This window comes from Panthera uncia (genome assembly GCF_023721935.1).
Source record: "Panthera uncia isolate 11264 chromosome A1 unlocalized genomic scaffold, Puncia_PCG_1.0 HiC_scaffold_16, whole genome shotgun sequence".
Classification (NCBI taxonomy): domain Eukaryota; kingdom Metazoa; phylum Chordata; class Mammalia; order Carnivora; family Felidae; genus Panthera; species Panthera uncia.
In genome coordinates, this window is record NW_026057576.1 from 21,403,925 (window position 1) to 21,419,099 (window position 15,175).

Below are 15,175 nucleotides of genomic sequence, written 5' to 3' on the forward strand. Positions count from 1 at the left end.
CTGTTCCTGGGGGATTCGCCCTTCTCACCAGAGCACCGCCAGGTACTGAGCTGTGGAGTTGCAGCCTTTGCGTTCCCCTTGTTTACAGTCTTAATGGAATTTAAACCTCCTTTCTCCCTTTTTAGTTCAGTCCCTGAGGCTATTTCTAATTTTCCATTTTCTCTCCAGCTGCTTTTGGGGAGGGGTGCTTTTCCCGTATTCTTTCCCTTCCGCCGCCTCAGTCCTCTCTTCACCCACAAAAGCGGTTCCCTGCCCACTGGGGCTTCTTGCTCCCCAAGTTCACCTCTCCACGCCGTGTACCTGCTGAATTCTGTGGTTCAGGTTGTGCAGATTGTTGTGTTAATCTTCAGATCAATTTTCTAGGTGTGCAGGATGGTTCAGTGTTGATCTGGCCGTATCTCATGGATGTAAGACACACAGAAAACTTCCATGCTCTTCTGCCATCTTGACTCCCTCCCCTGAGCCTTAGTTTTCTTATTTGTCAAGTGGGAATATTTGTAATTCCCATCTCATGAGGTTGTTGTATGAACTAAATGAGATAAAGCACGTAAGGCAGATAGCACTGAGCCTAATAAACATTAATTGCCATTATATTTCTGTTTCTGATATCTTTTTAAAAATCCATGCCCTTGCAATGCTTTTTCATTCTATCTTCTGAATAGAGCCACCAAATAGATTTCATCAAGCTTTACTTCCTGAGTTTGTATCATGAAACAAATAGGCATATTAGATGTTCCCTCTCAAACCATGTCTGCTGCCTGACATCAGTCAGAAATCCTGACACCAGTCTCCGACCCCCACCACTGGTTGAGAAAACCCAGGGGGTCACTGAAGGCTTTTAAACAGGGCAGACATAGGACCAGATGAGACTGTTTGCAATATAATTTAATTATCTTGGGATCAAACTTATAGGACATGTGTCCAAAATAGTTTGAATCCTTATGTCTTTATTTGTTGACCACCTTAATATTTTATTTCTGGGGAGATTACATATCAGGCTTACCATGTCTATTGTACTACTCTGGCCCCAAAGATGTTATATTTTACGCACTGTTAAAATAAGCCCTTGTCATTTTTCTGGGCTAACACTCTGTGGATGAGTCAGATATTCGCTTCTAAGCAGTGTGGCCTCTGCAAACAGCCCCGCCTTTAAGGGTTAGGCTGCTCTTCTCTCTAATGGGCCCTGGCTAAGCCGCCACCTAATGGCGGGTTTTGTGAGTAAAAAACAACTCTTGAGAAACCCTTCAAATGCATCCTTGGAGATGAGATCCTTGGCTGGTGTGAGTCATCCCGGATGAGACTGTGATAGATATTTACTCGTCTTTGTAAAAGATGACTGTTTCTGGTCTGTTGGAGGCTGTCTTTGGAGAACAGTTCCATTTCGTTTTCTTCAAAAATAAATTTCAGGGTTTTCTAAACATATGAATTATTTTTCTTTTCATAACTCACCCTGGCAAGGAGAGGACTGGCTGGCATTAGGGGAGGCGAGGGCGTGTTGGTATTATTTGTCAAGCCTTGAGAATGTGCCAAGTTCTGCTGTGAGCACCAGGAATATATCACTTAATCCTTATTTCAATCCTAATGTAGGTACTGTAATAAAAACAAGACCAGTTATTATTATTCATTGTCATTGTTGTGGTTGTTACTTTATAAATGAAGGAATTAAAGTTCAGGTGGGTCTAGTATCACTTAGCTAGCAAGTGGTGGCACTGGCATTCTAACCCAGGCCTGTCTGACATCATTAACTGTGTTTGTGTGCACACTGCTCCCGAATAAGGCCTTCACTTATCCACACCTGCTGGATTCCAACATCAGCTCACCCTGCAAATATCTGTTAAGGCCCAGAATGTGGACTCCACAGGGTACTGGATGAGCCATGATACAAATGCGGATTCTTCCTTCACGGAGCTTACAGTCTATTGGAAGAAAAAGGAAAAGTAAATAAGAAATTGCAATATCGCTTGATAAATACTGTAGTGAGCACAGGCTGTAGAGGGCCATATATATGAGTGGTTTATGGCATAACCTTGAGGCAGTCAGAGTAGACTTCCTGGAGGGGGTGGCCAAGGTAATTCCTACAAAATGAGTGGGAATTAAGCAGGTGCTAAGGAAGGAGGAGATTAGAGAAAGATATTTCAGTCAGAATAGGCAGTCCATGAAGAACCAAAGGTCACAGGTGGGTGCTGAGGAGTGGGAAACACTCATGAATGGAGAGTTTCAGTGGGGACCAAAAAAGCTGGCTCATTTGAGTGCTGGTTTTTGTCTTCTGGTCCAGCAAGGTGCTGGCTACCTTATTATGAAAAGAACACTGCTTTGCAAAGGAGCTCTGAGAGAGGTAAGAAGAAAGCTTTTCCTTTCCCCCTCTCCCTGCCGTGGCCTGAAATGGATGTGTATAAATGTTGTCCTGGGCTCACTGGGAAACTCTGAGAAGGCTGGTAGTAATGCTCTGTTATAACGCTCCAGGCTCAGCCATGGTGGATCTGGTGGACTGGCCAATGCTGTGTGGTCCAGTCATCATAGTGCCATATGTTATATATACGCTAGTGCAATCCCAAAGCCAAAGTTGAGGAAGATGAATCTTGCTTTCCTATTAAACATAACTGCAGAGAGGAAGGAAAACACTGTAATAGAATGACCGAAGAGAAGGCTCCCTGTTGTGTGCTGCTAGCACCTTCCACAGATGGTATGAAGGAATCACAGGCTCTTCTCTAAAGGGTGAGACCTTGGGAAAACCACTCTTCCCTTTGTTTATCCATGGGACTGCTCTTCTAATGGTGTTCAGAACAACTGTATTAGTTGGATACTTATTGGGCAAAGCTGTTTTACCAAATTATTAGTAAACCATGAAGAAGGTAATTTATAGACATGTAATGTATTTAGTCAATGGAGTCTGGCTTCACACAATGATTGGGCTGTTGTCTGATCACTTTTGTCTCTTCTGTTTACTACCTGCCTAATTAGGTCACTTAACATGGGCCCAGGGTGACACTCTGGACTTTTTGTTAGACATTCCAGGCTTAACTCCTTGGTTCAGGTTGAAATGGTTGTTCCATAGCATCCTGAATCCCGGTCTGGTGTTTCTTTAGCATTTTTCTGTGTCTCTTAACTCAATCTCCCCTCCCAGGCCCTTTCTTTCCTCCTAGAGAAATTCTCCCGAGACATCACATTCCTTTATTAAAATCTTTGTAGTAGCAATGGGAATCTTCCATCTCAGTGACAATGACAGGGGCCATGTTGCAGGTGCAACAGGGCAATACAGGGCAACAATACAGGGCAAACAGCTGTGGCACCTGGCTATAGAACGTGGGAAGACACGGCACCAAATTTTCTATTCCTGACTCATATTTAGCATCCTGCTGAACCACTCTCACAGTGTGGTGGTTAACAACATGGACTCTAGTTCTGCCACTGTCTTTTTACTTAATAATCTTAGTTGCTTAGCTTCTTTGTGCCCCACTTTCTTCATCTGTAAACTGGCATCCTAATGGTACTTGGTTCTTTGGGGTGTTCTGAAAACTAGTGAGCTGTAACTGTATAGTCCTGGGTCAGGGCCTGACTCACAGGAAGCCCTGCTGAGGGTTTGCTTTCTTCTGGCCAGCTACGGTCCTCTTGTCTGACTACTTCCTGTGGCCCCTCCGACCATGACCAAATCATCATTTATTTCCCCCATGTCTTACTTAGATAACGTTTGCATATAGAAATGATTGCCAAGGGGTTCGCGAGGTTCATTTGGGAAGTGGCATTCCTTCACAGTGATTTCGCCAAGACTCCAGAAAGTCCATAGGACAGTAGGAAAGACTGTGTGTGCCAGCTCCCAACTCACTCCTCCTACCTGACAAAATTATTCTCTAGCTTTCTCTGGGACTGCCTTCCAAAGGCCCCACTGAAGACTATTCTGGTTATTGTGTCCTTTTCCTCTTTACTGTTAGTTCTGAGCCCTCCCGAGTAATCTCGAGAAGTAGGTGTAACTAATTTATATTAGATAGCTTTCTATTAAAATGTGTAATTTATTCTCATGGAGACCAATATTCTATTGTGTGCTATTTTACACTTTTGGGTCTTGCAGTCTGCTGCATTCATTTGTGGGTTTCTGAATGCAGTGGGGGTAGATGTCTCTGTTGGTGCTTTCAATATATTCCATAAAGCTGAACAAAAGCCTGGCATGGCTCTGTACACCCATCATTTCCTTCTCAGGAATGGCTCCGTGCAATAATAAAATGCCATTGTTTCTTAGTGATTTATTTGTGACCAAAGAGCCCCAAATTATATCCTGCTGGAGAAACATATTTGCCTTTAAAAACAAAATTCTATTTCTTCAGTTATAATATAGTTTGATTTGTCATTTTTAATGGATATTACATTTTCATCTTTGTTTTTCTGAATTCTAATATTCTGTTTCTCTCTGTTTACCATGGAGAAGATGAGAATTTAAGGCAAAAACTCACAATACTTGAGCTCAGCTTTCCTTTTATCTTTGCAAAAGTGTAAGAGATAAAATGGCTTTTTCTGATGCTAGTTCCTCTGCCCTGTAGAAGGGACCACAATAGACTTAGCTGGAATTCATGTTCTAGTAACTTTGCAGCTGAGAAATGATAAGAGTAAGTAATGGCATCTTTGTTCACTGCCACATCTGTTTGGCAACAAGGAGAAACACTGAGCTGTTAAGAAGAGTCCATTAACCCAGTGGATATGACATCTGAGCAGGCTGCCATAAATGTACTTTCTAGAATTGAGTCCCCTAGTCATTGGGTGATTTCAAGTTCATAATACTATCTTTTCCATCAGTGGATGGGAAACTAGGGAATCTCACATAGGGCCGCCTCAGCAAAAGGGCTCACGTGCCTCCTGCTTGTGAGATGTGAAGCTCTTAGATGTGATACCACAAAGCACAATTCATAAAAGAAAAAAATCAAAATGAAAAACTTTTACTCTGCAAAAGGCTCTGCTAAAGTGATGAAAACAGAAGAACCAGACTGGAAGGACATATTTGCACACCACATATCTGACAAAAGATTTACATGTAGAATAAATAATCTCAAAACTCAAGAATTAAAACAAATACAAAAAATCCAATTAGAAAATGAGCAAAAGACATGAACAGACATTTCACCAGAGAAGCTATACAGATGGCAAAAAAGAACATGAAAATCTGCTCACCATAATTAACCACAGGGTAATGCAAATTGAATATCACTACACACCTGTTAGAACAGCTAAAAAGAAAAAAAAAGTGACAATATCAAATGTCGGCAAGGATGCCAAGTAGTTGGATTACTTGTGCCTTGCTGGTAGGAATGCAAATGGTGCAGTCATTCTAGAAAATAGTTTGACAGTTTCTTGTAAAACTAAACATATACTAATCTTATAAACCAGCAATCACAAACCTGGGCATTTATCCCAAAGAAATGAAAAATTATGTCCACACAAAAATGTGTACACAAATGTCCACAGAAACTTTATTTGTGATAGCCCCAAGTTGGAAACAATCCATTTATCCTTCAGTGGGCGAATGGTTAAACAAACCGTGGCTCATCCATGCCAAGGAACACTACTCAGCCATAAAAAGGAATGAACTACCGGTACATGCAACAACTTGAATGAATCTCAAGGAAGTTATGCTGAAGGAAAAAAAAGCCAATCTCAAGAGATTGTATGCCGTATGGTTCCATTTGTATAACATTCTTGAAATGACATAATTATAAAAAGTGGAGAACAGATTACTGATTGCCAGGTATCAGGCTGTGGGAGGAGGGGCAGGAAATGGGTGTGGCCATAAAGCGGTAGCAAGAGGGATCTTTGTGGTGATGGGATCATAGCATAAATTTATTTATTTTGAGGGAGACAGCACGCATGTGCATGAGCACTTGAGTGGGCAGGGGCAGAGAGAGAAGAGAGAGAGAGAATCCCAAGCAGGCTCAGCACTGTCGTCACAGAGCCCGACATAAGACCTAAACTCATCAACCAGGAGATCATGACCTGAGCCAAAATCAAGAGTTGGAAACTTAACCGACTGAGTTACCCATGTGGCCCTGGTATATCTTGATTGTGATTGGTGATTACACAGATCTACACATGTAAGAAAATTACATAGAACTATATATATGCACACACACATACACAGTATATATAAAACTAGTGAGAACTGAATATTGTTGATGGATTATACCAATGTCAGTTTCCTGGCTTTGGTATTGTACGATCATTCCATAAGATGTTACTATAGGGGAAAGTAGATGAAGGGAACACAGGATTCTCTGTACTATTTTTGCAATTTCTGGTGAATCTATAGTTATTTTCAAGTAAGTATAAAAGGAAAAATACTGGCTCAGAGTAACTGCTTACAGAATATAAAAGTAGCTCTTTAAAATGTGATAATTTACTACCTCCTTTCAATTCCAGCCTCTGAAGAAGCCAAAATCTACTGTGTAAACTTTGTTATCTTTCATATCAACACAAACAAAAACATACGGGTTTCTGTTTCTTTGGATTTGAGGGGGTAGGTGGCTTTTTCTTCTTTTTATTTGTTTACAAATATACATACCACATGCATTATTCTGAAACTTGTTTCTAAACAATATACCTCGGACATCACTTTGATGTTAGGTCAATTTATACACATAGGTCTAGCTGATGATGTTTAATGGCTACAGTGTTTCGGCACAGCAGCTATGCCACCATTTATTCAATTGTTCTTTTCTTGATGAACTTTCATGTCATTTTGAGTTGTTTTTGTTGTTGTTGTTGTTGTTTTGTCACTGCCAATAATAATGCCTCTGCTTTTATTTCTGGTAGACCACATCCGCCACCAGTGATTTTCAAACTTTATTTTAGTAGTGGAACCTTTTTTTCCAATTAAATCCTATCATAAAACTCAACAAATAAGACACAGAGACCTGCTCAGGTTGAATGGAAGTTTGGAGTGTAGAACCTCTCTGCCCCTTTAGCAGACCCTGAAGCACCTCTGAACCATTAGGGTTTAGGAAACAAAACGATAGTCTTACACCTTATGATTCCTGGGCTGTGACCGGCTCTTCTCTTACCTGAATTCTGATCCTGTCCACATCCTCCACTTCTTTCTGGGGTCCTATTTTCTTGGACAGACCCTCTGATGCCCAGATTCTTCAGGTCCAGCCTTCTGACTCCATGGGTCCTACCTCTACCCAACCTGCTTGGACACCTTCATATCATTGTCAGCCAAGCCAGTCTTCCATTTGCCACGACTCTTGGGCGGCCCTTCTGAGGAGTCCAGCCTCACAGCCAAAATAGTTCTGTAGCTTGCCTTTCTTTTCCTGAATTCCTGCCTTCTCTCTCCCCACCTGTACCCCATCCTGCTGTGAAGGGCCTAGCGTGCCTTGTGGTGGGGCCCTTCTTTTCAGGGTTATCACCCTGGCCTGTTCTCTTCATCCCAGCCTCCTTGTTTTTCCTCCCTGCTTCTTCAATTGTCCTGACCTCTCTGGAGATTGTCAGTGTCTCCTCAGTCTTCTCCTCTGCCTTAAATCTCACACGGGAGAGAAAAGCTGACATAACTCTGCCATTCACTCATGCAAGGGCCACCCAAATCATGTTTGCAGCCCAGAGTTGATTCTCAATCCCTGTCTCATATCTCCAGTAACTTGCTGGCCGTTTTCACCTTCCAGTTGCTAGTTATGTCACCAGACCTCAAATTTAACCAGGAGACAATACAGTGCCCACAAAGAATCTCCAACTTTCCACCTTTACCCTGTGATGCCATTGCTTCTCCTGTCGTCTCTTTAAGTCCATATATCCTTGCCTTACAAGTTACATATAACATGTCTTTTATTCCTCTTTCCCTCCATGGGTATCCTAGCTCAGGTTCTTACGATTTCATGTCAGCTCTTGGCAATAGTCCTCACATTACTCCCCCCACAGGTCTCCTCTTTGCTCCTTGATGACACTCCCTCCACATACCACCGCCAATATCACTTTCCCAAAACACTAATTTTAGTATTCCACTTGTCTGCTTGAAGATTTACAATGACTTCACTACTTAAAGAAATAAGCCCCAACCCCCCAGCTTAGAACTCAACTTCTGTTTCGTTGACCCTAATTCATCTTTACCAACTTGATTTCCACTATTCTAAAAGAAACGAAGCAAATACACTGGTATACTCTCCATGTCCTAAACACACTGGGCAAATTCTCACTTATGTGCCTTCATGTGGCTGTTGCTTCCACCCAGAATGCTTCTCCACGTTGACGTTGGTTTTCTCAGTTCCTGTAGATCCTTGAATACCCCTCACTTAATTCTTAGTTTCTAGATACTGTCCCTGAACCTGTACCTGCATTGATTTATCTCTCACTTGCCACACTGCAAACACTGATCAGGTTTACCTTCTCTATTTCAGCGCCTTATGTCTGCTTCCACAACCTATTATAGATTCCTAAGGGCAGGGACCACACCAAAAAGATACATACTCACCAGCTTGCTTAGCACAGCCCTCTGCATGTAACCAGAGCTCAGGACATAGCTCTGGCTCACTTATGTGCCTGAATGATAGACATTATCTCAGGGCAAATTGCTTCATCCTGTTTCATTTTTCCTTAACCTTGAGGCCAAAGTCATACAGACTGTAATGAAACCACAGAAAATTGGATATGAAGTGATTAACACTCACGCTGCTTCCCAGAAATGATTTAAACACTGTTTCTCAAAAAGTGCCATGATTCTGCCAAATGGGGTCTATGTCCATCCAGCCTGAGAAATGGCAGCCAGCATTCACACAGCACTGGCAAGGGGAAGCAAAGCCTTTTACAGAAATCCGTTCGATGAACATGTAGGACTTAAAAACTATACTTTCAGCAATTGTGTAAACAAAGTCGGTATTACCAGCGCTGGAGGGGGAAGTAGACATTTCACACACTACAGTGGGGGCCTCTATATGGCCTCTGACACACCAGGGAAGTCCCCCAGTCCTAAGGATAAACAGGAGTTAGATGCCAGAACCCAGTAGGGGTCGCCACACAACAGTGTCTGAATATTGTTCTAATTAATACAGAGAGATTCGGCCATCTTTGGCAAATCCCTTTGTCATCTTCATAAATTGTCCAGTCTGGGTGAAATATCTGAACATGGTGGGCTCAAGTGACTCTTCCAGAGTGGACAGAGCCCAGTAAGGAGCCTCTCCCACAGCCTTTCTTCATCCGCTGCACTTTTGCCCTTGAGTCTCTTATAGACGCCCACCTGTAAACGTGGGTATTAGGAAGAAAGGGTGGAAAGGGAAATTAGACAACGTTTACTGAATACCTACTATATACCGGGCTTTTTGTTAGGCAGTTCATTCACATTACCTGCAGTTCCTACGGGTGTCCTGAAAGGTGGCAACTGTTAACTTCATTATGTAAAGAAGGACACTGAGGCTTCCAGAGGTGAGGCCAACAGGGCTGATATTCCAGCTGGGAAACTCCACCCACCTCTGAAGCTCACACTGTGTGGCTGCCTGTCCCCGGGGTCCTGAAAATCTGCAGGCAGCCTTCGTTCTCCCTGTCATTGGGGCCTGTAGAACCAGAACTGTCCTTGAAACTAGCAAAGTCATTTCTTAACACAAACAACAGTTATTTCATGTAAGGTGGCCTCTTGGTGAAGAGGTTTGGAACCTCGGGCAGGAAATGATGCATGTATCTGCACCGCACAAAGCCATCCAGAAGGCAGCATGAGAAAGCTGCTCCTTGTGTGGCTGCCAGGCTGTCACCACTGTGTCCCTCAGAGTGCTCACTCAGAGCCGGCAAAGGGAGACTTGACTCACTGAAGGGAGTCATAAGAATAGTTTCCCTTGCAACTACCCCCCACCCCCAGCATTATCTAATTTAATCCCTGCTTTCCAAGGAAGGGAGCAGAGTCCCCAAGAGGGTAAGGAGGTGTCAAGGCCACACAGCTCCTAATGAGCAGGGCCGCCCAGCCTCCGGTGTTCTGCTTCTAGAACTCAATGGCTTCCCCCGCTACGGGGAAGATGTAACACTTTCCAGAAGAGCCTCTTCCTCCTCCCAGAGCTGAAATTGTGCCCCCAGCAGCCTCAGGCTGGCCGGCAATCTGGTGTGATTCAGAGGCACTAACGTAACTGTCCACTGACCCCTAGATTCTCCATCCTACCTATTTCCTGAGGCTTGGAGTTTTGGGTGTTTTTTGTTTTGTTTTGCTTTCTTTTCTTTTGTTTGTTTTAATAAGGAACATGTCCTTTCATTCCATAACTAGACATGCTGCAAAATGCAAATACTGGCACAAAAGGTAGCAACACTGATTTAAATTTGCACTGACATGCAGATAGTTTACATAGTCAAAAGGGAAGAGCATGAGCTTTGGAGTCAGAACAGAATTCAAACTTGGCTCCACCAGATGTGAGCTGTGTGGCCTCAGGCTTGTTGGTTCACCTCTCTGAGCCTGAGATGCCTCATCCATAAAGTGAGCATCCATAAAGATCATTTGCGAAGTGCACAGAAGCACCCAGTGCAGAACCTGGTGGACAGTATGTGCTAAGTCAGTGATAATCATTCTTTTCATGACCATCATAACTTCTTGATAGTTTTAAGTTTCCAAAAGGTATAACCAAACAGAAGAAATAGCAAATGTTATTTGCCGACTTCACCTCCACCGGCTGGTAGGTCTATAATCTCGGGCACATTACTTACCCTCTTACCCTTAGGTTCCTCACTTTAAAACCAGACTGTTGTGAGGATTAAATGAAATAATGCATGTGAAAATGCCTTGTAATGTGGGAAAGCCTGCGTCAATATGCAGCTGTGGAGGATATTTGAAAGTGCAGGGTGAGTCCAGAGGTCACATCAGTTTACAGTTAGAACACTATTGGTCAGAGTAGTAATCACAGGTTATACAATGTAGGTGGCAGAACCTTGCTGGAGCTGTAAAGAAATTTCGCCTTAAATTCTCTGCATATCTCTTAGTATATATGTAAAGAGACACATATATTTTATAGATAAGTGTAGTAATATGCTATATGATGATATCAGCCTAATTATACATCACATAAATCCAGCGATAGCCTTGTCCTTTTGTTTTGAAGCACTTTCTAGCGCTACCCTCAGGCCAATCTGGGAATAAGTCCTGCTGTCTATGCTGATTCACAAAAATAAAGCATGATACTGCAGGCGGGGTGACCAGACACCCAGGTGGAGCTCCGAGGTCAGAGCTAGCCTCAAAGGCAGTGTGCCCCTGAACAGGAGATCTAAAATGGCCAGGATTGGTATGAAAGCATGCACAGACATGAGCTTCCTCCGAGGTAACTGGAAAACAAATATGAAAAAGCCATTTGCAACTTTCCCAGACAAATGAGGTCAGGAATAAGCTCCCCTGCAGAGTGGAAAGCACCTTGGAACTGTTTCTGCTCTGCCATCGGGCAGCCCAGCTCATCTGCAGGAAGCTCGCAGAGTCTAAAGGGGAAGACCCTGTCCCCCCCCACCACCACCGCCCCAGAATTCCTTCGCTCCTCCACCCTTTTCCATCGGCTGAAACAGTGTTCTTACTGTTCATCTGCTTGCCACTGGTTCTAGATCTGTGTTTTACCGGAGGATTCTCTTCCCACCGGACAATTTGCCAATACGGCCTGGCACACCAGAGCAGTTTTGCTCCAGAGAAGTAAATATAGCCTTTTAAGGATGCAAATAAATGCAAGAGGGAAAAACACAGATTGTTTTATGGAGCTATTGGCCGAGTGATATAGTTAGCAGCTATCAGGCCCTTGAAATATGAAAATTAATTAAATTCAATTTGATGAATGACAATAATCACTTCAAATAGGATAATGTGATAAATAACCCCTTCCATACAGAAAGGAATCATTTTAGTGCTACAGATGCCTTGTTTCGAGGATGGCTGAAATGCAAAAAAAATATGAGCTTATGATGTAAATGGTACTTATTATAGTAAAATGCTGCCCTGTAGGCCCCACCAGTGAGATTTCTGCTTCTCGATACTCGGTTTGTTCTCACATTCCGGCCAGCTGGGGTGTTTTGATCCCCAGAGGTAAATACTCCTCTGAGTATTCAATTCCTGTTGCTGCTGTAAAAAATTACCATAAACCTAGTGGTTTGAACAAATACAGATTTTTGCTCTCTTTTGGTTCTATAGATCAGAAGTCCTGATGTGGGTCTCACTGGGCTAAAATGAAGGCAAAGTCGTGTTCCTTTTGGAGACACTAGGGGGGGAGTCATTTCTTTGCCTTTTCCAGGCTTTAGAAGCCATCTATATTTCTGGCTCATGGCATCCTCCTCCTTCTTCAAAGCCAGCAATGTAATAGCTTCCAATTTCTATCTCACTCTGACCCCTCTTCCAGTTTAGTATACATGCATCTAGTGTGCACACATTTGTCAAAACCTATAGAAAGTACAACAGTAAAAGTGAGTCTTAAGGTGAACTGTGGACTTCGGGTGGTTATGACATGCCCATGTAGGCTCGTCAGTGATAACAATTGTGCCACTCTGGTGCAGGATGTTGATAGTGGGGGAAGCCACACGAATGTGAGGGAAGGGAATGCATGGGAAATCCCTGTACTTTCTGCTCAATTTTGTTGTGAACCTAAAGATACTTTAAAAAAAATTAAGTCTTTTAAGGAAAGAATGATGTGAACAATGTTCTTGTAAGGGTTTAAGGCACTAGAACGTAAGCTCCTTGAGACAGGAGACCGAACATTTCAACTTTATATCCTGAGAGCTGCATGAATGCCTGCCCATGGTGGCAGCTAAATCCATGAGAGAAGACCAGAGGGTGACCAGGGTGTGGTGAAGTTGCACGCAGCCCACGGCCACCCTCAGTGACAGCGACTCATTTTGCATTGTGAGGGCTCTTCCTGCAGCCCAGAGTGGAAGTGGGAAACCAGAAACCAGCACTGATCATTCAGCCCTGGGCCAAGTAATTCTGATTGTCCCACCTCAGACTCAAAATAAACCTACAAGCTAAATATTAATGTTTCTACTTTTGAAATTAAAAGAGAGGGGCTCATACAGGTTAAGTAACTTGCTGAGCTACAGGTTGAAGGGCTTGGATTAAAATCTAGGTTTCTGTGGGTCCAAAGCTCATGCCAGGCTTCCTCCTCAAGAGACAAGTGTAGAGAAGAGCAGTTTGAGTGTTTTGAGCTCGGATGCAGGGGAATGATGCAGCAAAATGGACTTGAAACCAGGAGAGGTTCCCAGGGAGGATTCACTGTTGAAGTCAGCTTCATGCAGTCACGTAAAAGACTAGTTGCCACTGGAGTAATTCCCAACACTTTTAAGATGCCGGCAGTGCCTGTGGGCCCTCCCCGTCAGCAGGAACCAGGCTAAGGCCTCCAGACCAGAGCAAGCAGTGCTGGAGCAGAGAGGGGCCAGCAGAGGGCGCTGTGCATATGTGGTGACGCAGGTCTTTCCAAGGCCTGGCCTGGAGCACGTCCCCAGAGCTAAGCCAGGGGTAGAGAAATGTCTTTTAAAACTAAGTCGGTTTCCTTCCCTTGAGACAAAGTCATGCAGAGAATATTTTTCAGAAAGCATTGGAGAGTGAAGTTTGCCTCTTGCAGATAGCAATTGTGGTTTTCTTTCTCTGACATAAAATGTCCTTTTGCTACAGTAGATGTCAGGAGGCAGTGCAGAAATGTGAGTATAGCAGAGAGTGAGCATGTGCAAACCTAGATCTGTCTCTTATTAGAGGTGTGGGTTTTGTTTTCTTTGAGGCTCCTTTTTGTTTTCTTCTTTAAAAATGTTTATTAGGGCGCCTGGGTGGCTCAGTTGGTTAAGCATCTGACTTCGGCTTAGGTCATGATATCACAGTTTGTGAGTTTGAGTTCCGTGTGGGGCTCTTTGCTGAGAGCTCAGAGCCTGGAGCCTTCTTTGGATTCTGTGTTTCCTTCTCTCTCTGCCCCTCCTCTGCTCACACTCTGTCTGTCTCTCCCTCAAAATAAATAAACATTATAAAAATTTTTTTTAAAATAAAAAAAAATAGAAATGTTTATTTTAAGAGAGAGAGAGAGAGAGAGTGTGTGTGTATGTGTGTGTGTGTATGTGTTTCTGTGTGTGAATGAGCAGAAGGGGGGCAGAGAGAGGGAGAGAGAATCTCAAACAAGCTGGGTGCTATCAGCACAAAGCTGGACGCGGGGCTCGAACCCATGAACTGTGAGATCATGACCTGAGCCAAAATGAAACCAAGAGTCGGATGCTTAACTGACTGAGCCACCCAGGCTCCCCCTCCATTTTGTTCTCGGTATGCTGGAAATCAAAGGCTTTATCTGGGGGGTCTGTTCTGTAGGCTGAAGATAATGTACAGAAAAGATAAGTACATGATCTTATGCACTTTGCAATCATTTCGGTCTTACAATCCCTTTACGTTCTTGCAAGTTATTGAAGACTCAAAAAGCTTTTGTTTATGCACATTCTACCAATCAGTATTTTCCACATTAAAAACTGAAATTTACTTTTCAATTAAATTTCTTATTAAAATATTTATTTCAGTAGAAAAAATAATAATAGTGAACCCATCACATGCTCACTTTCTTTTAAAGTTTTTATGAGAAATAACTATATTTTCAAGATAAAAAAAAAAACTGGAAGAGTGACAGTGTTCTCCATTTTTGTAAATCTCTTTAAGACCTGTCATTTGCATATATGTTCTCAGATTATGATATCACACATTATGTAGTCTCTAGAAAACTCTTCTTTTTTTTAATTTTTAAAATATTTATTTATTTTTGAAAGACAGAGCACAAATGGGAGACAGAGAGAGAGAGAGACAGAATTCGACGCAGGCTTCAGGCTCTGAGCTGTCAAAACAGAGCCTGGTGCAGGGCTCGAACCCATGAACCATGAGATCATGACCTGAGCCAAAGTCAGACACTTAACCAACTGAGCCACTGAGGTGCCCATCTAGAAAACTGTTCTATACTGTCATTGAAGAGAGTGAAAAATGCAAATAACATCTTAGTGTTCTACGAAAATAGTTTTGATCCAGGCAATCAATAAGGGATGGTGATTACATTGTTTGCTGAGTGAGTTCATTACAAATTTCTACGTAGCAACTCCTGACTGAGCTCACAAACCTTCCAGTATATGCCAAGGTGAAGTCTATACTGAATATACAAAATCGAGAAGTCACTCGGAAAGCAACTGGTTAACTAGACGCTTTACTTCAAACTTACATAAAATCTGCCTTTCAGTGACTTCCAAAATGTTTCGTTTCCTT